Below are 24,443 nucleotides of genomic sequence, written 5' to 3'. Positions count from 1 at the left end.
TCGTATAATTTTACTAGAAAAGAGCGAATAGATATTGACGAAGCAGTTGAAGACTTCGAGCAAAGCTATTGAAGACCTATCCCAATCACATATTCCCCATTTTCGACCTGATAACCTCTTAAAGAACAGGAGTTACCGATGTAATTTACCGAATTGCCACCCTGAAATGAAACTGGGCCGGACACGTCGCCGGAACCAGCGATGGGAGATGGACGAAGAGATTACTTAAGTGGAGGCAGAGATTAGACAAAAGAAGTAGAGGAAGACCACCTACTCGTTGGATTGACGATCTCAAAAAAATCTCTAGGAATTGGATGCAAAGTGCTCAAAATAGAGCACTATGGACAAAAATAAGGGAGGCCTATGTCCAACAGTGGACGCAAAGGGCTGGATGATGATGAACCTATTAATGTTAACTGGTGGAAAACGAAGTATGTTGTTAGGAAGATATCAAATTTAGAAACCTTAACTCCTAGATAACGGAAAATAAGATACTCTACCCAGAAATTCCCCAGAAACAGATTGGTTGATTTATATCGAATTTAGATACCTTAACTCCTAGATAATGAAAAAATAAGATACTATACCCAGAAATTGCATTGAAATAGACTGGTTGGTTTAACTAAGCCAATGAGCAAGGTATCAAAAAATCGGGTAAGGGCTGAAAGGACAGATCGTCGGCATACTACCAAAAGTGACCAAGTCACGTTTGGTTAGTTTCGAGAAAATTAAGTGTAAAGTTTTAGAAGGAACTATAGAATCGAACATGATAACTACACAGTTGTGAAGGTTTTTTGTTCCTAGGCTTAGTCATCTAGAAGCAAATAATGTAGTTAATAATAAAATTGCTCTTATCGTAAACTAACAAAAATGCAATAAATATGATTTGGTAACTTCCGATGTAAGATAAAATTAATTAACATGACTTGGACATGACAAACTTTAGCAAAACGAACGTAACTACCGACAAAAAAATACCCGAAAAACATGAATCTCGGTCTCTGAAGATCTATATTTGAATAAAATACATCCTTGGGCATTTCATACTTCATGCGGTTTCAGCAAAACGAACGTAACTACCGATAAAAAATACCCGAAAAACATGAATCTCGGTCTCTGAAGATCTATATTTGAATAAAATACATCCTTGGGCATTTCATACTTCATGCGGTTTCAGTTTAAGCCATTCGACATTATTGCCTCTTTAATCTTTGTTTTAATATTTAACCAAGTTACTTGCTAGAGATTTGAAGTAAATGAAATTAGAATCTCTGGTGCGCAGGTCTGGGCTCTGACAGAGACGCGCATGAAAAGGTAGAAGCATTCGAACTTTGGGAAAATAGACAGTTAACGAGGGCCAGGCAGGAGAAGACACCCGTGGTTCCAAAATCTGCGGATGTGTTTCGGGCCACATCGATCGAACTATTCAGAAGGGCCATAAGCAAGATCAGAATTTCCATGTTAATAGCCTGTAACAAAAATGAGAAAACTTCTGTTGGAGTGAAAGTAAAAAGAAAGATATACTCCAACAGAAGTAAGGAAAAAATAAATAAATAACTAATGGGACATAGATGTAGAGAGATGGGCTGTAAGGAAAAGGGTGAAGTGACTTCTACGTTGAGAAGCCGCAATAGGGAAAATAAAAAAAAATACTACTAAAGTGCAGTAGTACTGAAGAAAGGGGAATTAGAAGGGATAGAAGTAGAAGTGGGAAGAGACAGAGGCAAACTGAATAGAGTTGGCTAGCTAGAGATGCAAGAACACCACTTGACACTCAAGGATGGATACGGCTCGTTTGCATGCCTGTCGAAGAACAGTAGCTCTATATAGATAGTAATGATGACTAAAAGATGAAATAATAAAATAAGAATAATGTACTGAAAATGAATGGAGATGACTAATGACTAAAAACGAACAAAATAAATAAAACTAACTAATCATGGGCGCCATGAAAATGATCTTCGATCATTTTCCCAGGTATCTTATACTGCTGTCAAATATTAAATATATCAAACCTGTAATAATGAACATAAAGGAATAATAAAATAATTGATATACAAAATAAATACATATTTATTAAAAATAACTACTAGATTTTTGACAATCTCTGAGTTACACAAAGTGTATATCATGTGACTCTAAAATGACATAAGTTATACAAAAAGTTATCTCTAAGATAACAACAATAATGTTATCTGTTACAAAATTACAGGTATAAGTACCTCTCACTAACATATAGGGTACAAAATTACATAAGTCTTCTACCAAATGGTTATAGTACGCCTGCTACGTACAACTAAAGGAAACTGACAAAGATGAAAATACTACAAATAAATAGGCCCAAGCCTCACTAAGGGAAAATACAATAATGAAGTATGCAAGTTAAATATACAAGGAATGAAATAGAAATGAAGTTGAGATAAATACCGACGATGACATAAATTAACCGAACAAATGGAATAAAGCAAATAACAGTAAAATATTTGGGAAACAAGCTAGTAATATTAAAAAATAAATTTACCCGAATTACATAAACCAATATCAAAGCAATAATAAAGCATTAAAAACCTAATTTTCTCTAGGCTTATTCCTGTGCACAAGAAGTTACCGTAGATACAAAGTTTGGGAACCAAATAATCTAATATACAAATATGTCATATTAAAAAAAAACCAGAGGTAAACTAAATCTGGAAAAAAAATTAATTAACATAGCGCATTAAACCGAGAGTCTGAAATGTAAAAAAAAACCAATAGTTACTAAAACACACTAATTGTTTCCAAACGAATCCCAATGATTCCTAAAAAGGTTGCGGTTGCATCCTAGAAAATGATGCACCAGGATGGTGCGACCCATGACTCCTGTAGGCCCAGGTGCCAAGACGAAAACTGAGCTGGAACGCTCCCATAGCTTGCTCCCAATTAGACATACTCCCATGATGACTTGACTGTGGCTGTAGTGGTTTCTCTAGGTGGTCAAATAAGGTCTATGACTTCATGGTAGGGTTTCTCCCAAATGGCTAAAAACATTCCCAGTTTTATTTCTCATTTTAAACATGAGCAAAAAGTAAAGGGAAGAAGAAATAATTGAGGAACTTTTTAGAAGCAATAGTATAGAAAAACCGACCATTAAAACTGGAACAAAAACCAATCTCAGGTAACCTTGAACTGTTTTGAATGTGAATACATGGACAAATGACATTGAAATGATTTATTTGAGGAAATATCTGTAAAAATATATTGAATTTATAAAATATTGGATGTTGAATAATTTAAAACCTACAGAGAAATGGTAATTATTTTCAATATTAATTTGAGGACTTCAAAAATGTTTGGTTATGTAAAACCAAAAACCCCATTAATATAAAGATCGATATAAAGATAATATAAAGATCGAAATCATCTACACCCTTCCCTTAATAGATTGACTAAGAAAGTTTAACAATGGGACTAATATTTTAAATATTCCACAACAAAAAAAAACACATGACAATGGCTAATTAAAAATTATTACAAAAAAAATAAATCTCACCGAATGATTCCTAGTTGGCTCCAACAGGAGTTGTCACACACATGTCTCCCTAACTCCAGAAAATCCTTGGTGGTAACTTTTTACTTTACGTTAAATTTCTTATGTGATAAAATAAGTTGGAGGAAATCATCCGCCATTCTATATGGTATATCTATTCGACACCACAGCTCACAGTCAAGTAAAGAACGAGAGGCGCTTCTCCGCCAAGGTAAACGTCAAACTCTCTCAGAAAACGAAATCACTCTCGATAGGTGGAGTACGTTCCATCACCGAGGTATGACGTCACCCCAGTAGTCCTATACGAGAAATTACAGAATTTAAATGGAGACCGAGGAAAAATAATTATAATAATAATTAAAGAGCTAATTTTGTAACGTGACCGTTACAATCCCCTTCTACTCGGGAAAAAAAAATTTTATCCATAAAATTTTTTTTCTAAACTTCAAAATATTAACAACTAAATTTACAATAGTCTAACAATCCACGTTGATTCGCAAGATTACTTCTAAATATAAACTAATGATCAAGGAAAAATAAACAAATATATGACTCAAATTCATACTAAAATGTTACTATGTTACTCTCTGCTACCAAATATTAATATTGCTTCAAAAATCAAACAAACTAAATATTGTACTAAAGTTCATAATAATACTAAGTGTCGAATTGGGCACTAAAACCAAAATTGAACTATCCATGGACATCAGATTTATAAAGGATATATCCAAGGACGGAACAACCAGGAAAAGGTGTGAGCCAATTCGAACCATATCACAAGTAAATATATCAAAGTGAATAAAAAATATCAGTAACTAAAATAAGTAAAGAATTGAACACTTAATCCAAAATTGGACTAACAATGGACACCAGATTCATAATAGTATATCCAGAGAAGAACAATCAGGAAGATTTATGGAACAACTCTCACTAATGCCAAATAATACCAATAATAAACATACCAAAGGAATCCAAAACTCAATAACCAAAAGAGATGGGGAATCGGACACTTAATCCAAAGTCGAACTATCAGTGGACACCAGATTTATAAAAGGCATATCCAAAGAAGAACGACCAGGCAAATTTTTGGACCAATTCACACCAATACTAAACCACATAAACAGATCAGGTCTACGTACACCCACATCCGGTAATACGAACCTATCCAACCAAATACACAAAATAAATGAAGAATCGGACACTTATCCAGAATCGGACTATCAATGGACACCAGATTTATATAGGAGTATATCCAAAGAAGAACGATCAGGCAAATTTATGGACCAATTCTTACTAATACTAAATAAACTAAATTATTGGATCCAATGGTAACTAATACTGAACAAAATAAATAAATTAGGTCTACATACACCCTCATCCGGTAATATGAACCTATCTAAACTAAGTAATCCAAAATAAGTCAGAAAAAAAATTACTAACAGACTAAGTAACAGAGAGGTAACCAAACTAAATCAAAGGTAAGATAAATACCTAAAGTGTATTGACTAAAGTATTCTAGAAAATACATAACTTAATTCGTGCTGGTATTCGCGAACTATAGCATGTTGCTACAACAGATGTATGAGGATAACCAGACTCAGATAAGGTACTAATATAAGAATAAGTAAGGAAGAAAACAGAATGAATGGTGAACTTACAAGGTCTATGGCACTATGAAAAATAATAGGAAGAAAAAAAAATATGATAAGTGATAGGGAAAAAAATTGACGAGAACGAGCACAATTTTAAATAAAACTGCAAATTCATGCGCTCTCACATACATGGAATTATTCAGGAAATATTCCACAATCTGAATAGCAACTAATGCCTAAGGAAAGAAGTGGGAATATACTCTGATGAACAACTCATTTGTCTAAACACTCCAAATACTGACTTAACAAACCTACTGCGTATAGGGATAGTCAACAACAAACATACTATGAAGTACGAGATAAAATATAAACTAAATAAACCTCCCTATCAATTTGTAACAAAAACTGGAATAAGTGGACTAATTACAGGAGAATGGTTAGGAACTGATGATGAATAGACATCTGCATACTCTGCCATGAGGACATAGATTACGAAACCGGATAGCAATGGCCAATTGCTGAATTTCGAACCCACGTACTCACTCACTAGCATTAACAGAGTAAGGACAGGCTAGTCCACAAGAAGAAATCAATAAAAGACTTAAGAAACCATACATACTCACATCAACATTCCAATCTAATTCCAGAATCATAGTGTGTAGGATAGAAGGATATAAATTATTATAAAGTGTTTATGATATTTGAGACAAATGTTAATAGAGTAACCCAATAACAAATTAAAAACCACATCTTTCCAATATGGCAAATTCAATAATAAGATATAAATATGATCAAAAAAAAATTAGTAAGTAATCAAATATTCCAAATAATATAACACATAACCTGAGATAAGTAGTGCATAACATACAGTTCCATAATAATATCCATATTAAACAAGAGTACTTGTATGAGCTTACCTATCCAAATATATAAATATATAATACTCAACAACCCTTCTAACTTAGGGGTTAGGTGTGCAAAAACTAGACAAAAATACAAGTGAAGTTCTTATTAATTGTATAATCCTGACAGGATTAGCAATTAATAATATTGACTCATAATAATAATTAAAATGCACCATACCTAATACCAAAAAAAAATAAACTCATACATAAAGTACTACATAATAATTAAATTAATAAGTAATAAATTAAAAGTCATCAACAACAAAGCCAAAGATGAAATCAAGCAATGTATGTAGGTACCGGCATTATCAGATGGTAAAAAAAAATCAGACTAAAATTTCTAACCATACTAACGAGTGAGCTAAGCTAAAGACAAACAGAAGAAGAGATTAGCTTGAACGACACCGTTAAGTCAATTTTCTTCTGAGGATTGTTCTAAACTTAATAGAAAAAGTACCAATGTTTCTAACTAATAAAAGATTTATGTTTAAATCTCAACCTAAAATATCTGATTTCTATGAGCATTATATTATGGTACCCACATTGATATAATATTATTATCAACAATAATAAAACTAGAAACTGAGATGGATAATGGAACTACTTTACTATACAATAATTATAATTGTTATGTTTAACACTACCAATTAAAGAAAAATAGTTTGGATGACCATCTGTAACCATCCGAACCATGCGAATTCAACGTATCATGTATAGAAACTAATGTTGTGGACTGATTGTGCTTTGTGGTGTGTGCCTGTCTTACCAAACAACCCAAATATCAAAAATAACAAATATAAAATATAATCTAAAGTTTGTAAGACAAAGATACATATGGAGAAAATATTAGCGACACACCAACAAATCAAAATGCCAGCAAAATATATAAATAATCAAATCAATAGCGTAAATAAAATACCTAAATACTGAAAATGATTTCTAGTTATGTATAAAATATAACCATACTAGAAAAAAATGTATGCATATATTCAACGATTAATTGTACGCGCAAACGTACTACCATTGGTAGAAGGAATAAAAATTTAACTAATAGAACATAATGTCAGTTATGTATACTCAATCTAAATACATAAATAAGTTTCCAATAAAAATACAAAATCCAAACTAAGATATGAGCTGTACCACTAAAACTAAAAATGAGGTATCGAAATAAACTAATCAAAACCAAAAGCAGCATAAGTCTACCTGTTTAGTATTCGTAAAGTTTTAAAGACCAAAAATAAATCAGAAGTAACATGTATACAAAGATATCAAAAAGTTAATAAAACAGAAAATTCCAATAAAAGAAAATTGAACTAAAAGAACTACTGTCTTAGAACCAAAAACGGTTGGCCCCACGTTGGGCGCCAGTGTAACAAAAATGAGAAAACTTCTGTTGGAGTGAAAGTAAAAAGAAAGATATACTCCAACAGAAGTAAGGAAAAAATAAATAAATAACTAATGGGACATAGATGTAGAGAGATGGGCTGTAAGGAAAAGGGTGAAGTGACTTCTACGTTGAGAAGCCGCAATAGGGAAAATAAAAAAAAATACTACTAAAGTGCAGTAGTACTGAAGAAAGGGGAATTAGAAGGGATAGAAGTAGAAGTGGGAAGAGACAGAGGCAAACTGAATAGAGTTGGCTAGCTAGAGATGCAAGAAAACCACTTGACACTCAAGGATGGATACGGCTCGTTTGCATGCCTGTCGAAGAACAGTAGCTCTATATAGATAGTAATGATGACTAAAAGATGAAATAATAAAATAAGAATAATGTACTGAAAATGAATGGAGATGACTAATGACTAAAAACGAACAAAATAAATAAAACTAACTAATCATGGGCGCCATGAAAATGATCTTCGATCATTTTCCCAGGTATCTTATACTGCTGTCAAATATTAAATATATCAAACCTGTAATAATGAACATAAAGGAATAATAAAATAATTGATATACAAAATAAATACATATTTATTAAAAATAACTACTAGATTTTTGACAATCTCTGAGTTACACAAAGTATATATCATGTGACTCTAAAATGACATAAGTTATACAAAAAGTTATCTCTAAGATAACAACAATAATGTTATCTGTTACAAAATTACAGGTATAAGTACCTCTCACTAACATATGGGGTACAAAATTACATGTCTTCTACCAAATGGTTATAGTACGCCTGCTACGTACAACTAAAGGAAACTGACAAAGATGAAAATACTACAAATAAATAGGCCCAAGCCTCACTAAGGGAAAATACAATAATGAAGTATGCAAGTTAAATATACAAGGAATGAAATAGAAATGAAGTTGAGATAAATACCGACGATGACATAAATTAACCGAACAAATGGAATAAAGCAAATAACAGTAAAATATTTGGGAAACAAGCCAGTAATATTAAAAAATAAATTTACCCGAATTACATAAACCAATATCAAAGCAATAATAAAGCATTAAAAACCTAATTTTCTCTAGGCTTATTCCTGTGCACAAGAAGTTACCGTAGATACAAAGTTTGGGAACCAAATAATCTAATATACAAATATGTCATATTAAAAAAAAACCAGAGGTAAACTAAATCTGGAAAAAAAATTAATTAACATAGCGCATTAAACCGAGAGTCTGAAATGTAAAAAAAAACCAATAGTTACTAAAACACACTAATTGTTTCCAAACGAATCCCAATGATTCCTAAAAAGGTTGCGGTTGCATCCTAGAAAATGATGCACCAGGATGGTGCGACCCATGACTCCTGTAGGCCCAGGTGCCAAGACGAAAACTGAGCTGGAACGCTCCCATAGCTTGCTCCCAATTAGACATACTCCCATGATGACTTGACTGTGGCTGTAGTGGTTTCTCTAGGTGGTCAAATAAGGTCTATGACTTCATGGTAGGGTTTCTCCCAAATGGCTAAAAACATTCCCAGTTTTATTTCTCATTTTAAACATGAGCAAAAAGTAAAGGGAAGAAGAAATAATTGAGGAACTTTTTAGAAGCAATAGTATAGAAAAACCGACCATTAAAACTGGAACAAAAACCAATCTCAGGTAACCTTGAACTGTTTTGAATGTGAATACATGGACAAATGACATTGAAATGATTTATTTGAGGAAATATCTGTAAAAATATATTGAATTTATAAAATATTGGATGTTGAATAATTTAAAACCTACAGAGAAATGGTAATTATTTTCAATATTAATTTGAGGACTTCAAAAATGTTTGGTTATGTAAAACCAAAAACCCCATTAATATAAAGATCGATATAAAGATAATATAAAGATCGAAATCATCTACACCCTTCCCTTAATAGATTGACTAAGAAAGTTTAACAATGGGACTAATATTTTAAATATTCCACAACAAAAAAAACACATGACAATGGCTAATTAAAAATTATTACAAAAAAAATAAATCTCACCGAATGATTCCTAGTTGGCTCCAACAGGAGTTGTCACACACATGTCTCCCTAACTCCAGAAAATCCTTGGTGGTAACTTTTTACTTTACGTTAAATTTCTTATGTGATAAAATAAGTTGGAGGAAATCATCCGCCATTCTATATGGTATATCTATTCGACACCACAGCTCACAGTCAAGTAAAGAACGAGAGGCGCTTCTCCGCCAAGGTAAACGTCAAACTCTCTCAGAAAACGAAATCACTCTCGATAGGTGGAGTACGTTCCATCACCGAGGTATGACGTCACCCCAGTAGTCCTATACGAGAAATTAGAGAATTTAAATGGAGACCGAGGAAAAATAATTATAATAATAATTAAAGAGCTAATTTTGTAACGTGACCGTTACAAGCCAAGGTTAGCAACGGACAGGGCTCACAAAGTAGAGAAGAAATTAGAAAATCTTAATTCGTGAACTTTATAGGGCTACAGCTTTTATTTTTATTGCATTTGGGACGTGCAAGTTGGAAAACATTTCAAAGTTCATTGTGTGTAAAGATGCATACATTCTTTTTTGCTATTTTGATTGCAGAATTCATCCAGTCTGGAGTAAACCTCCATGTGTGTGCGCCCTTTCTCCAAAAAGTTATGTTAGATAACATCAAACAGCATGTGCTGCAAAATATCAGTGGCGAAGCGTCCATGTAACCATTGTAACCATTGGTAACAGTTACAAATCTTGCAAATAAATATTTTATGACTACTACGAAATAATTCCATTTATATTTTTTACCAACAGAAATACTTGTTAATAGTAGGTACCTAATTCAGTAAATAGCCAACTAAACGCACGAAAATATTGGCGAGATATGTAAATCCATGGCACGTTATCATATGCTGTTACCAATACTGGCACTGGTAACGGTAACGCAGGAGAAACTTCGCTATCGCTCGGGACTAGCTCTGAAAATTTTGAAGAAGCGACGGGTCTAGAGACGGCGAGCGGGCACGCTGTGTGATGGTACACGACAACCCTCACGGAATTTTCCTAATTTATTTGTTATAAAAATAAGGTCAATATTATAGTCGCAATTTGTATAATTTATTACGACAGTAGCAAAGTTCAAAGTATTCAACTCATTCGAAAGACTGCAAACAAAGCACACGTCGTTATTGAAATATGTATAGTATAACCATATATGGTGCTACATATGGGCATTGTTTTTAATATAATAGATATAAATAGAAAGTTCGAGTACCTGAGACATCTTTTGTGTTCGTTGCACTCTGTCGCGCGTAGTCAGAGGATATAGTTACCGAGATATGGGTCACCTTGACCTACCATAACGATAATGTCGGTCGACGTAATTGTAATTGTACCTTTAACCTTATAAGAATAAAGTTTATTAAAAAGTTTAAGTTTGTTTGTTCGGGGTAGTGTCTTCGTCCAGCAACCCCCAACTTCACATGGCGACCCGGCCTCAAGTTAAAGAATGGAGTTTTTTTGGTTCGCATATAGATTGAGGTATGCAGCTTTACACGTAAGATGGGAAACAACCAGAACAAAGAAAAAGAGGAACAGATCTTCATAAACCAAGCAGGCAACAGCGGAGGTGTGATAGCTGAAACCGGCTAAAACGAGAAGCTATCAGTCCCTGGAGTTTTGGGAATTGTATCGTTCAGCCTGGCCATAATCATTGTGGGATGGATACTGTATCGACGATGGAAGAAGCAGCTTCGACGCCACATCCGACAGGAAATATCTAAATCAATGGAGATGCTGAGGTTAGACGCCCAGAATCCAGGACCAAATGCATAGACACATGTACCCATATTCGTGAGTAATTTTTCTTTTTAATACAATACAGTTTAACTGCTTATGAAGTAAGTTTGATTGATGATTATTTTTTTTAATTTTCATATTGAAATTTTGATTTTTTTTTATTATATAATTACTCGCTTACTAATTTACTGACACTTTAAACATTGACGGTTATCCAATATTATTGATCCTTTTATTTTACTTACATTTATGTTTTACTATAATATTTTATATGTTATATTTTGTTATATTTGATAATCTTAACGGCAATGATAAGCTTTACGAAGTAATTGAGACTTAGAGACACTAAGCCATATACTATTGAGTAACGTAGTCAGGCCAAGCCGAATTTATGCTGGAGGAAATATTTCAACGTATTCTGGAAGATATAACTATATTAAATAGGAATCTCACAAAAGACACTATAGAACGAAGGAAAAATAAGCTAATCACAAATAAATGGGTGGAAAAACTCAGGACTATCACGGAACAGTTTAGGACGGTGCATAAAATTTACAAAGTTGACAGCTGTAAGGCAGCAGAAGACAAATTTATTGCAGATATTATTGCAAAAATTGGAGAAAAAATCGAAAAAGTCCAAACAGAACTACGGAAAAGACAAGTTGAAAATAACAACGACAAGATGGGAGAGAAATTCGAACTGAAAACAGCAGGGAACCTGATCCCTCACATAGGAAACACCGAAGAATCAATTAGAGGATTCATTGACGCAATTCAACTGTACGATGCATTTTTAGATAATGAGGGAAAACCGCAACTAACAAAGTACCTGTTGAAGGTGAAACTAACGCAAGCAGCAAAATTACGACTGAAAACTACTTACAACACAAACGCGGCACTAATAACCGATATTAAAGAAAAGTTTCTAGTAAAACAATCTATCCCTGTTCTGTCAGCGGAGATCAACTCAGCGAAACAAGCGAATAGGTCAATAGAAAAATTTGGAAGAAGTTTGGAGGAGCTCATGGCAAAATTAACAATAGCACAAGCAGAGGGAAACAGAGATGCAGAAGAAGTGCTGGCCAAAGTAAACGAAAAAATTGCAATAAGCGTGTTTACTAACGGTTTAAAAAATGACGAGATAAAGACAATTTTGAAAGCCAAGAACTTTAGCACCTTAGCGAAAGCGATCACAAGCGCAAAGAACGAAGAATCGCTAACTCGAACGAAAACTGCAGGAATGTACCACATGAATAAAACATATAGAGGCGGAAGAAAAACTACAACAAACGGATACAAAAATAGTTTTGACAGGAGAAAAGAAGGTAACAAGACATATAATAATAGAAATACAAATGGAAACGAAGTAAGACAATATCATAGCAGAGGTAGGTCTCAAAGAAACAGAGGAGCAGGACATGGTCAACGAGGGAGAAATAATAATTGGTCGCAAGGTAGAAACCCCAGCAACAAAAATTCACCAAGAACTTATTTCGCAACAGAGGAGCGCCCCGCCAAGAGCAGCCACACACAAGCACAATACAAGAAGTAGATTTTTTTCATGGCCCATCGAATGGAGGCAGATAATTCCACAGCAAGTGGATTAAATTATATTAATGTTTATTACAGAGGAAAACGCAAAAAACTATTAATTGACACTGGCGCAACAGTCAGCGTTTTATTTGAAGAATGTTTAGATAATAACTACACCGACATAAACAAAACCCGACGTATTAGCTTGCGAGGCGTTACCGGAAAAACTGTATATACAAGGGGAACCTTATTGTGTGACCTAGAAATATTATATAACTCAGAGAAGATAACGGTGACACAGGAATTTGCAGTTATGAAGAGTTTCACAAATAAAGTCGATGGAGTCATTGGCAGCGATTTTTTTATACCAATATTTTGCTACAATAAATTACGAAACCTTAAAATTATCGTTACATGTAGAAGGAATGAGAAGAGATTTGGAAATGCTATCTATGGGAGAAATTTATACGATAATAATACCTAGGAGATGTGAAAAATTATTTTTTTTTCGAAATCGGGACACACTACGGAGATTTTGTAACTATACCACAAGAGATAGCCGAAGGAATTTTCTCGGCAGGAACAGTCTCAAAACCAGTCGACGGAAAAATACCAATAAGGATATTAAATATCAATGATAGAGAAATAATTGTTAAGAATTTCAGACCGAAGGTAGAAAGATTAGACAAGTTTGACGTTTTCCACATGGGAGAATCAAAACAATCGGTGAGTCGTGCCGAAAGAATTTTGAATATAATAAACACAACAAATTTATCGCTAGAGGAAAAAAGAGCAATAGAAAAAATATGTGTAAAATATTCCGATTTGTTTTTCTTAGAAAACCATCCATGCACAACGACGGACGTATACAAAGCAAAAATAAAATTGCAAAAAGGAGTATCACCTGCTTATACAAAACCGTATAGATTACCACATGGACAAAAAACGGAAATTAATAGACAAGTAGACAAAATGTTAAAAGACGGGATTATTGAAAATGCAGTATCAGAATTCTCATCTCCACTACTTATAGTGCCAAAGAAAAACGATGAAAATGGAAACAAGAAATGGAGAGTTGTGATAGATTACAGAAAACTAAACAACAAAATTGAGAATGACAGATTTCCATTACCATGCATAGAAGAAATCCTAAACGCTTTATCAGGAGTAACATATTTTTCACATTTAGATTTATACCAAGGATATTACCAAATATAACTCGATTCTAAGTCCAGACCGTACACAGCATTCGCAACCGATAGAGGTCAATATCAAATGACACGACTTCCGATGGGGTTAAAGACAAGCCATGGATGTTTCTCACGAGCCATGACTATGGCAATGTCAGGTTTAAATTATGAAAACATGTTTATATATCTTGATGAATTGATAGTCTTTGGCAACAGTCTACAACAGCATAATCAGAATTTAGTGAAGGTATTAGAGAGACTAAGGAAAGTAAATCTGAAATTAAATCCAATTAAATGCGAGTTTATGAAAAAAAGAACTATTATATTTAACACACAAGATTTCGAATAAAGGTATAGCACCAGATCCGGAAAAGATCACCGCATTGGAACAATATCCAATACCACAAAATGCAAAAGAAGCAAGAAGAGTCGTAGCCTTTGCAAATTATTACAGAAAACATATCAATCATTTTGCAGAAATAGCCGCACCGCTAAATAGATTATCAAGGAAAAATGTAAAATTTGAGTGGACAACAGAATGCCAAAAAGCTTTTGAAAGCCTCAAGACGTCATTATCAAACCCCCCGTAATGGAATTCCCAGATTTATCGGAGGAGAACACGTTTATTCTGCGGACAGATGCATCTGGCATCGCACTAGGAGCAACTTTGTCAAACGGGAATGACAAACCGGTAGCATATGCCAGTAGAACACTTAATAAAGCGGAAATAAATTATCCTACGATAGAAAAAGAATTACTGGCAATAGTATGGAGCATTGCTAAATGGAGACACTACCTTCTACAGAAAGAATTTATTATTTTGACAGACCACCGACCATTGGTGTACCTATTTGGTATGACAAACCCTTCCAGCAGATTAACCAAATTTAGATTGAAGTTAGAAGAATACGACTTTAAAATTAGATACGTGAAAGGAGCTGAAAATGTAACAGCTGACGCCTTATCACGAATAGAAGTTACATCAGAAGAACTAAAGCAACTAAATAAGGACTCAGAGAAAAGTATATTAGTGATGACGAGAGCACAAATGAAAAAGTAGGAGGAAATCGCCGATTCGAAAAACGAATGGACTGATCAACCATACGTAGTCGAATTGTTGAAATTGGCGAAAAGTGCGGTAGAGGTAAAACTGATAGACAAGGACGATTGCAAAGCAAAGAAGCTAGATTCTGCTGAAGAAAATACAGATAGTAGTATATTGTATAACGAAGAAGACGATATTATTTATCTGATTCGAGATTTTCGATCAACGTCTGCACTACGAGCGTCGTTGAGAAACTCGACATATCAAGAACCTCGATCAACGTCTGCGTTACGAGCATCGTTGAGAGCCTTCATTCAAATGTGCGCACAAAAGAATATAAAGGAACTAGTACTAGTAAAGAATAATAAGAATCAGCCAATTATTGAAGAGATAAGAAAGGATCCTAAAATATTTAAAGAAAAAGATATCAAAATATGTATAGTACAAGACAAACAGAATATAGCAGATGAAAAATTAAGAAGAATTATAATTAATGATTTTCACATGTTACCAACAGGAGGGCATGCTGGAATAAATAGAATGTACAAAAATATAAGGAAATATTATTTTTGGAATAGTTTACGAAAAGATATCGAGGAATTTGTGAAGAGATGCGACGATTGTCAAAGGCATAAGCATTCTATCATAACCAAACAACCTCTAACTATCACATCGACTGCCACCTGCGCATTCGACACAATATTTATAGATCTAGTAGGACCATTTGGGATGGATGACAGTGGGAATAGATATATATTGACACTGCAATGTGAGCTAAGTAAATACATAGAAGGATATGTAATAAAGAACAAAGAAGCCGAAACAGTAGCCAAGGCATTGGTAGAAAATTTTATTCTGAGGTATGGAGTACCCAGAAGAATAGTCACAGACCGAGGCTCAGAGATTATGGCAAGAGTATTTAAGGAAACATGCTCATTATTGCAAATAGAGAAACTAAACTCAACAGCATATCACCACGAAACAATAGGAGCTTTAGAAAATACTCATAAACATTTAAATGCGTACCTTAGGATACAACTATCAAAAGTCCCTACAAATTGGAGTACATGGGTGCAATATTTCTGTTTTTCGTATAACATTTCAGTACACTCAGCAACGGGTTATATACCGTTCGAATTAGTGTTCGGAAAAATATGTAGACTGCCGACAAATGTTCAAAACGAAATAGAACTTTTGTATAATGTTGACGACTATCCCATGGAACTGAAATACAGACTACAAGTAGTTGCAAAGGAGGCCAGAGAAACACTAACACAGACAAAACACAGCAGAAAAAAAGTATATGATGCCAAAACGAGTAAAATAACTTATAAACCGGGAGATAAAGTATTAATAAAAAATGAGCCAAACTCAAAACTTAACTCTTTGTTTTCGCGTCCATATACCGTAATTAAAGATGAAATGCCTAACATAATTATTGAGAAAAAGCGTAAACAAGTAGTCATACATAAGAATAACGTTAAGCTGTATATATTTAAAAAGAATAGGTACTGAAAGGTGTTATAGTGTAAAAGTGTAATAATAGTCCACCATAAGACTTTTACTAGTACTTAAGATTCAGTGTAAATATTTATATATCTCATTTTTTTCTTTTCTCATTTTCTTTTAATATGTTTAATTTTCTTATAAAGGAGAGACGTCAGTCAACATAAATAATATAAAGTAGAGATGAAAGGAAATTGTTGCTGAAATCCCCTTTCATTTTTTCCCCGCCCAGAGAGATGTGATGGTACACGACAACCCTCACGGAATTTTCCTAATTTATTTGTTATAAAAATAAGGTCAATATTATAGTTGCAATTTGTATAATTTATTACGACAGTAGCAAAGTTCAAAGTATTCAACTCATTCGAAAGACTGCAAACAAAGCACACGTCATTATTCAAATACGTATAGTATAACCATATATGGTGATACATATGGGAATTGTTTTTAATATAGTAGATATAAATAGGAAGTTCGAGTACCTGAGACATCTTTTGTGTTCGTTGCACTCTATCGCGCGTAGTCAGGGGATATAGTTACCGAGATATGGGTCACCTTGACCTATCATAACGATAATGTCGGTCGACGTAATTGTAATTGTAATTGTACCTTTAACCTTATAAGAATAAAGTTTATTAAAAAGTTTAAGTTTGTTTGTTCGGGGTAGTGTCTTCGTCCAGCAACCCCCAACTTCACAGCTGTGCATATCAGTATTGTAACCATTTTGAAGATTGGTAACGTTGGTTTAGTTAGTTTAGTACCTATTACAGATTACAGTGTGCGTGCATTTAAACATGGAAGAGTGTTGCTACGTAATGCGTAATTGATCAACTAGTTGAAAAGTCATTCTACTTGTATATTTTTTATATGTTATTTTAAAGAAAAAAAAAATTTATTATTGAAAATGGAAGAATTAAAATATAAACAATAGTTTTAAAAATCTGTTCTTTTTCCTACTTGTTCGTTTTTTATGTTAATTTTATGGTAGAATAATATGTTTAATTTGTTTATTAATTTTTGTTATACCTGTTACATATACATAATTACATACAAATAATTTGGGAATAGTGATTTGTTTAATTTTATCCCACAGGATTGAAAAAAACCTTTTTATTTGGGAGGTTCAAAATATTTTTTTTAAAGAGGATTTTTTTACATCTGGTTTTGGTAACACTTTAGAAAAAGTTACGCGTCGCCACTGCAAAATATACAAAAAAGAACCGAAATAAATTGATTTCTGTTCTGTCCACTTCAGCTATCAGAAAAACACTAATTTCTTTTATACATAGTAGTTTTAATACTTTTAATCCAGCAGAGTAAAGAAGTTTCCATTTCACCTTCCCCTTTGACAACTTAATTCTGTCCAAGAAAAGCAATAAACATTATTGGGTTTCGCAGTTTCATGAGTAGCTAAATTGTAGGTAGATAACTTTCTTATATAATAAATTTGAGAAACGTCCGACATTGGAAGATTTAAAACCAAAAGATTGTAGATCAAAAGTTGACCTAAAATTAGTGTGTGTATTTGTTCTAATCTTGTTTTTAAAATTAATTTGCGTTAGAACAATGATTTTGACACAAAATTGAGTATACTTGTACGTAACGTCTACTTAAGTTAAATTGATCAGACAAATTCAATATCAACTCTCTAGCGAAAAAAGTGACCAAGTCGACTTGGTCAGTTTTCTCGGTAGCGTATACCAGTATTAGGAGTTAGAAGAGGTACCTGAAATTAGACAACCATATTATTTGTATTGCGACTTGGGTATTTTTTTCTGTTAAGTTATTATAATTTTATGCAACGGTATTATTTTCTGAAAACGGTTGTAGAATGCATTGAGAAGAAACAATTAACGTGGTACGGACATGTTCAGAGAATGGGGAGGAAAGATTGCCAAAGAAAATTATAAAATGGATACCTACAGAAAACAGGAAAAGAGGAAGGCCAAGAATGACATGGATACAAGGAGAAAGACGATCAATGAGTGTACGAGGATTAGAAGATGAAAACTGTAATGATAGAATATATTGGCAACAAGGCATCGGACAACGTCGGAGGACGTTTTCAACCCGAATTTTTATATCTATATATTATAATTTTAAGTTATTTGGTCAATAAACATCAAAATGAGATTTTTTATGACTTGGTCACTTTTGGCAGTATGCCGACGAGATATAAAATTGTGTGGTGAGGCCTACGTTGGTGGACGGCTTTGAGGTATGGCCTATAATAAAGGTTCAAACCAGATTAGGTAACACGTTATTAGGGAGAGAGCCGGGTGTCTTAAGACTATATATAGTATTGAGAAAGCGTTAAGAGCAGAGACTGCAAATCTTTGGTCAGATGAAAAAATGAAAGTTATTTGGGACGAAGGATAGAGCTGTCGGAAGTGGAGGGAAAAATATGGGAAACCCAACGAGAAGATGGAGGGATTACGTGGCAGAGGACTTGAAAGAGAAAAATTTAAACGAAGAAGACACAATTATTAACACAACTAGGGGGCGAAGAGGTATTAGTAAATTCGGTTTCATTTTATAAAAAAAAAACGCTCACTATATCCGAACGAACTCTGTGCATCGGCTGAAAACCAGTCTGAAAAAGATCAGATTACGATCACGTTTTTCCGCTCAGTAAGATTAAACGGTTTAATTGCAATACCAACGTGTTTACTAGGGTGGTTCGAAAAAAACTTTTTTTTTTTATTTCAGGTCGCTATAGTGCACAAAAGTTGCCATTGGTATAGACGTGAACAAAACCACTAATTATTATTTTTTTAATAATTTGTCTTCCGGTCGCCCAATGCCATCGAAATTAGCAAGAATTGTGAAAAACCTTAATTTTTCATGTTTTCCTTTTAAGCAGTCCAGATGGTTTTAATTGCATTCCTATACCATGAATTAACTACTAAAAGTATGTAAAATCAATATAAATGCACTTATTATACATTTGCTTCATACCTTCCGGTGGCGCAACATAATACAAAATGAGTAAAATTAGTAGTTTTTGCAAAATTTCAAAATTTGACTGTTTAGTACAATTTAATCATACGATTTTAGAGATGCTATAGTTTAATTATGTTACAATAATATGTAATATCCAAGCATATAAGATAGATTTTGATATTCAAGTGGAATTCGGTCGCGCAGCTTCGTCAAACATAGCAGACTACTGTGACGCGAGGCGAAAGTGACGAATACCAGCGAAGCGCGCGCAGCCACAAATAGAGATACATGTGGGAATACCTCTACATTGGAGTATTTTTCTTCTCCATTACAACGAACTGTCATTCCGCCACCTTTTCCAACACTTAGATGGAAATACAACAGGCCCAATAGGACGGAGTAACCTAGTTGAGTCCCAGAATTTATAATCCGTATTTCTAATAGCCGAGTTGAGTCCCGAAGATGGGTAAATTGAGTCCCGTGTCTACCTGGGGCTTAGTCGGTGTACGTAATGATTTATTGATGATAAAGCTTCAACAAAACAATCTCCTACATCTTCTGGGTTGAGAAATGGCATTCCAAAGCAGTATGTTAAATATTTTCCTACATCACTCTCTTTGTCTTTGTATAAGGATGTTAATTAAACCTAGTGCCTGAATTTTGCGCCACCTGAAAAAAGAAAAAAACTTCATTAGAATTACAACAGTATGACATATGGAAAATAAGTAAAAAACGCCGGAAAACAAAAAGCATATATACACATCATCATAATCAAAAATACAATTCAAATACTCGTATTTTAAATATGACTACTTATCAGGACCAGGAAAATTACAACAACGTGGCATATGGGAAATCAGTAAAAAACACCAAAAAACAAAAAGTTTACATACACATCATCATCATCATCATCATCATCATCATCATCATCATCATCATGATCATCATCATCATCAAAAAAAGATTCAAATATGTCAAATATGATTACTTATCAGGACCAGGAAAATTACAAAGGTCTGGCATATGGGAAATCAGTACAAAAAAAACCAAAAAACAAAAAGCACACATACACATCATCATCATTCAAAAAAGGACTCAAATATGACTACTTAGCAGGATTGTTCTAAATGGAATCGGCAGCCCTTCAATGAAACATTAGTCCAAACTTCAGTGACACTTTGCTGAATTGTTTCTTCAAAATCTGCAAATACCGTTTTTAAAGCGAGTTTTTTCTTGCATTTCTCAACTTGTTCTGTTAGGTATTTAAGTGCCAGTGTACATGTATGTTTTTGTTTACTTGGCAATAAGAAGAAAACCAAAGGTATATAATGATCTTCTTTTAGACCATGGATGGAGAACAATTTGATTAAAAAGCTTTCGGCAATATTAAAAGTTCCATCTATATAAATCGTGTCCAAATCTGCTAAAAATTCTAAATTGTTGCTACAGGAAAACATAATAATTTGGTTTCCTATGTCGTTCACCATTATAAAATCCTCGTTTTTGTTGGTTTTCACTGGAAATGTTTTTAACATATCATGAGTTTCCTCCATACTTTTCGGTAATTTAGGCAGAAGAGATCGTCGTACGTTATACATATTTTTTCGAACCAATGCCACGTCTTTGGTAGTCAAGGTACTAATATTTCCATTTCGTAATTCCTTTTGCAAAATTTTCATAGGTCTTTCACCGATGTCTTCTGCGGCCTTTCGTTTTAAGGAGTTACTTAACATTTGACGGTTAAGTGCATCTTCGTTTAATTCGCTATGGTTGTGTTCATCCCGAACTTCCGTCACTACGTTGTCACCTTGGGTTTTTAAAAATGCTTTACATTTTTCTCTCGTCTGCGCACAACACATCCAACGCTTGTCGTTATTCTTTAAAGATTTGTGAAAACGATATTTGAAGCCATTTAACACAATCAATTGTTTTCCTTTTTCACTAAGAACAATTTACACTGAACTCATTATTTTGGCAATCAACTTAACACCGTATTGTATACAGATAGATCGCACCATACTAAATATTTTGTAGGATATTCCTTTTTTATATTTGATTACCATAAATGCATAATCAATAAAATCATTTCATTCCTCTATTGTTATTTCAGGTAATAACAACATTTCTAAATATGCTTAAGTACAAATTAGAAAGTACTTACAAATTATAAAGCTATTAAAAGGTAATTAGAAGGATTACGATGCCCGGGACTCAATTCGACCATCTAAATATTTTGACCTTTCTTAATTCAGGTATATGGGACTCAATTTACCTATGCCCCAATAGGATATTCCGGACCAATTGGAAAGGCCCTATACCTGGTTCTAAAAGACTACCAGTTACTGATTTTTATCCTATTGATTGTGAGATTATAAAAGTTGACAAGCGTATTCTTAGCAAGGACCAACTGTACTTGCTTGAGATATCAGAAGTAATCAAGTCAGGCCATTTTTCAGAAGACTTTGTAGTACGTGATCCTGGCCCAATATCACATTCAAGATGACTTACTACTGCAAACCGAGTTTTGTGGTCCATCAGTGTGTCTAGCCGTTCTGAAAATCTGAGAGAGATTGTCACATTCATTCTCAAATGTTATATGCATATATGGTTTGTACCATAAAAATAAACTACAAATTTACTGATGGGCCTAGACATGTTTACCAAATCATTGAATCTTCAAGGTATTTACCAGAAGAGCTCCTTCAAGTTGTTGATACCGTTTTACAATGGAATGCTTACTCTACCCATCCCGAAAATTTATTTTGGCTATGGTAACTGATGAAAGAAACCATATTCGAAAGCTGGGCTTCAGGCGTATCATGAAAGCAAAGCAAGCAATACCTGAAAGTGACTGTCAGAACCTTTAAACCACCAAACTTAAACTTTGAAGCTAAAGAGTATTACGAAATTATCAAATGGACACTGTACACTGACTCCCCCTCTACCATTAAGACCATTGACTAATGAAGATATAAATCAGTATATGAGCAATGATTTCAAGCCTGTTATGAGTATGGATGCTTTCCCATGCCATACACGGGCAGTTGAAAGATGCGTTAAGCTAGTGACCAAAGCTTCAAGTAAAGTATATGCACACAGTTCCATATTAGAACCACAGTATTGCACCGCTCAGCGATGCCAACTTTGACATTGAGCCAGGATCACGTACTACAAAGTCTTCTGAACAATGTCCTAACTTGACGACTTCTGATATCTCAAGCAAGTACCATTGGTCCTTGCTAAGAGTACGCTTGTCAACTATTTGAATATTACAATCGATAGGATTAAAATCAACAACTGGTAGTCTTTCGCAATCAGGTAGGGCCTTTGCAATCGTTCCGGATATCCTTGTAATATAATTAAACTATAGCATCTCTAAAAGTTGTACGATTAAAATGTACTAAACAGTCAAACTTTGAAATTTTTCGAAAACTACTAACTTTACTCATTTTGTATTATTTTGCGCGACCGGAAGATATTAAACAAATGTATAATAATCGTATGTATATTGATTTTACACACTTTTAGTAGTTAGTTTATGGTATAGGAACGCAATTAAAACCATCTCGCCAGTTTAAGAAAAATATAAAAAATTAAGGTTTTTCACAATTTTTTGCTAACTTCGATGGCATTGCGCGACCGGAAGACAAATTAATAAAAAAATAGTGAAACAGCTGTAGTCACTTAGATATAATAAATTTTGTGGAAGTATAGAAAACGAACGTTTTCAGTGTTTTATTGTTAGATAAAATGAACTTCCATCAAGTAACGGTCGAATCCATCAATTATAAAAAAATAATAATTAGTGGTTTTTCATGTCTATACCAATGGCAACTTTTGTGCACTATAGCAGCGTTTCTCAACCTTTTACCCTTTGCGACCCAATCTTCCATAATTATTTTCACCGCGCCCCCTCGTTCAATAATTTTGACAAAAAACAGTAAATCTTACTTTTTAGTATTGAGTGCTCTTTATGATTATAACTCCTATTCAGCGTTCATGTGTATTTTATTTTTTATTTTGCCAGAATTTTGTTTTGCTTTGATTTTAGTAAATTAGTTAATGATGTTGGTGTATTTTTTTATATGCTCACGCCCCCCCATTACTAAAAGCGCGCCCCCTTAGTGGGGCGCGCCCCACAGGTTGAGAATCGCTGCACTATAGCGATCTGAAATAAAAGAAAAAAAGTTTTTTTCGAACCACCCTAGTAGTCGAGGAAATGAAGCATTTTGGCTCGCAATTTTTTCGTCCAGCATGGATTTACTTGAAATTTTCACAGAAGGTAGGGAGTAGTCCAAGGATCATTTTCTATATCATGCCGCTGTACGCTAAAACCTTGGGGGTGGTTGCCACCCTATCTCGGGGGGCGGAAGTTTTTTATTACATTTTAACCATGTAAATCGATGTAAAAATAATTCTAAGAAAAAAATGTTTTGTATATTTTCTTCGTAAAACTAATATTTTTCGAGTTTTTCGCGCTTGAAAGCAACAGTTTTTCGATGAAAAAATCGACTTTCTTAGAGGGTTTTTTGAGAATACCTCGAAAAATATGCATTTAATAAAAAAACTGTAAATATCAAAATTGTATCTTTTAGTAACACAAACCTAATTCTTTTTCTGTAATATCTTTAAGACCAACACAAACCGAGATGCGGCATGTTAAAAGTTAGCTTTTTTCGTCAAATGCATAATTTGAAATATTCAAAGTAAAATAACGGAAAAACTTTGCATTTTTCGAGGAAAACTTAAATAATATTTTTTCAAGCAGTTAGCCCTTTCAAAAAATAATAATAAAAAGTTTCTGGCCTAAAAACTAAGCGACTTATGATCAAAAAAATGTCGGTACCTGCTTTTCTCTATGAAAAAATTAGTGAAAACAACCCCGTAACTACCCTCCTAATTAAAAATTGCTCTTCACCTTTCTGTAATTCCTTTTACATTTGTATTATCAATACACCCAAGAAGTTTGACCTATTTAAAAGGCCTAATTTTAGAAGAATTGGAGTTTAAAGAAAA

The 24,443-nt window shown here is 33.7% G+C and overlaps 1 long non-coding RNA gene across 2 annotated transcripts; it reads right to left on the bottom strand.

Moving 5' to 3' along the window:
• Positions 1–2,055: 2,055 nt before the first annotated feature.
• Positions 2,056–9,832, bottom strand: LOC126885074 (uncharacterized). 2 transcript variants are annotated; one of them, XR_007698269.1, is made up of 2 exons: positions 9,451–9,832; positions 2,056–3,017 (listed from the first exon to the last, which is right to left on the bottom strand). It is a non-coding gene; the product is annotated as an uncharacterized LOC126885074 (long non-coding RNA). The 2 variants fall into 2 exon arrangements; XR_007698268.1 differs by lacking the exon at positions 9,451–9,832 and adding an exon at positions 3,530–3,788.
• Between the last annotated feature and the right edge of the window lie 14,611 nt (positions 9,833–24,443).

This window comes from Diabrotica virgifera, chromosome 5 (assembly GCF_917563875.1).
Source record: "Diabrotica virgifera virgifera chromosome 5, PGI_DIABVI_V3a".
NCBI classification, from domain to species: Eukaryota; Metazoa; Arthropoda; class Insecta; order Coleoptera; family Chrysomelidae; genus Diabrotica; species Diabrotica virgifera.
Note: the sequence above shows the minus strand (reverse complement) of the source record. Positions and strands in the feature narration are given on the sequence as shown.